The sequence below is a fragment of the Coregonus lavaretus genome (assembly GCF_964263955.1).
Source record: "Coregonus lavaretus genome assembly, chromosome: 6".
Taxonomy (NCBI): Eukaryota; Metazoa; Chordata; class Actinopteri; order Salmoniformes; family Salmonidae; genus Coregonus; species Coregonus lavaretus.
Window position 1 is genome coordinate 63,854,952 of NC_139993.1, and position 2,460 is coordinate 63,857,411.

The window sequence follows — 2,460 nt, forward strand, 5'->3', positions numbered from 1 at the left end:
ATTATGGTGTTATGGTGGGAATCGATTACAATGATTCCATTATTATATATTTTTTTTACTATACTCATTCAAATAGTAGTAGTCTAGGTTATGATTGGATATGGTAATGGTTTACCATTGGGAACTGGTTGTAATGGGTAACTTGAATCCCTTCCCCCACTCTGATTTGTGCTCCAGACACCGTAGGGGCCTTTGGGGGGGCAGCCACTGACGATAAAGGAACTACACCTTGTGTGACGGTGCAGTTTTTACACCAACCACCATCGTGGTGTTATTAGTGTCGTACCGATATGTTACAGGTTTATTGTTATTGTTGTGCTTCTGATTATATATGTCAAATCCCCTTAGCGTTATATATCAGATATTTTGTCATAGCATCAAACAGTAGGTCATATTAATGATGCAACCAGTGAGGCTGCTGGATTATTGTTCACTACCTTAAATATGTAATGACTTTTTAAAAAGGTTTTTCATTGACTTCAACAGCACACACAAACACATCTCAAATGTAGTATGTCAAAATACACTGTGAAATGGAATCTATTCCTTTACAGAGACAGCTGAGCATGTAATCATACTGTATGTAACTAATTGATAACCAATTCAATTGATATGTAATTGCTATCGAATTGCTATAGAAAGATGATTATGTCCTGTCCATCCATCCATCCATCCATTATTTGACACCTATAGCTCCTGTATTCTCCCAGTCCTGAACCCTGGTCTAGTCTATGCTTGTTGTGTTCTGACTGACAGACTGACTGGTCTGGCCTTTGTTCTTTAATTGTATTTAACCTTTATTTTAACACAGAGTTACATTGAGACCCAGGTCTCTTTTCCAAATGAGCCCTGCAGAAACCTTGGGTTTGTTGTGTGACTGGCTAACTGACTGGTCTGTCTCTGTGTTATTGGGCCAGTGTTACTGGCTGACTGGTCTGTCTCTGTGTTATTGGGCCAGTGTTACTGGCTGACTGGTCTGTCTCTCTGTTATTGGGCCAGTGTTACTGGCTGACTGGTCTGTCTCTGTGTTATTGGGCCAGTGTTACTGGCTGACTGGTCTGTCTCTGTGTTATTGGGCCAGTGTTACTGGCTGACTGGTCTGTCTCTGTGTTATTGGGCCAGTGTTACTGACTGACTGGTCTGTCTCTGTGTTATTGGACCAGTGTTACTGGCTGACTGGTCTGTCTCTGTGTTATTGGACCAGTGTTACTGGCTGACTGGTCTGTCTCTGTGTTATTGGACCAGTGTTACTGGCTGACTGGTCTGTCTCTGTGTTATTGGGCCAGTGTTACTGGCTGACTGACTGACTGGTCTGTCTCTGTGTTATTGGACCAGTGTTACTGGCTGACTGGTCTGTCTCTGTGTTATTGGACCAGTGTTACTGGCTGACTGGTCTGTCTCTGTGTTATTGGACCAGTGTTACTGGCTGACTGGTCTGTCTCTGTGTTATTGGACCAGTGTTACTGGCTGACTGGTCTGTCTCTGTGTTATTGGGCCAGTGTTACTGGCTGACTGGTCTGTCTCTGTGTTATTGGGCCAGTGTTACTGGCTGACTGGTCTGTCTCTGTGTTATTGGGCCAGTGTTACTGGCTGACTGGTCTGTCTCTGTGTTATTGGGCCAGTGTTACTGGCTGACTGGTCTGTCTCTGTGTTATTGGACCAGTGTTACTGGCTGACTGGTCTGTCTCTGTGTTATTGGACCAGTGTTACTGGCTGACTGGCTGACTGGTCTGTCTCTGTGTTATTGGACCAGTGTTACTGGCTGACTGGTCTGTCTCTGTGTTATTGGACCAGTGTTACTGGCTGACTGGTCTGTCTCTCTGTTATTGGACCAGTGTTACTGGCTGACTGGTCTGTCTCTGTGTTATTGGGCCAGTGTTACTGGCTGACTGGTCTGTCTCTGTGTTATTGGACCAGTGTTACTGGCTGACTGACTGACTGGTCTGTCTCTGTGTTATTGGACCAGTGTTACTGGCTGACTGGTCTGTCTCTGTGTTATTGGGCCAGTGTTACTGGCTGACTGGTCTGTCTCTCTGTTATTGGACCAGTGTTACTGGCTGACTGGTCTGTCTCTGTGTTATTGGGCCAGTGTTACTGGCTGACTGGTCTGTCTCTGTGTTATTGGACCAGTGTTACTGGCTGACTGGCTGACTGGTCTGTCTCTGTGTTATTGGACCAGTGTTACTGGCTGACTGGTCTGTCTCTCTGTTATTGGACCAGTGTTACTGGCTGACTGGTCTGTCTCTGTGTTATTGGGCCAGTGTTACTGGCTGACTGGTCTGTCTCTGTGTTATTGGGCCAGTGTTACTGGCTGACTGGTCTGTCTCTGTGTTATTGGACCAGTGTTACTGGCTGACTGGTCTGTCTCTGTGTTATTGGGCCAGTGTTACTGGCTGACTGACTGACTGGTCTGTCTCTGTGTTATTGGACCAGTGTTACTGGCTGACTGGTCTGTCTCTG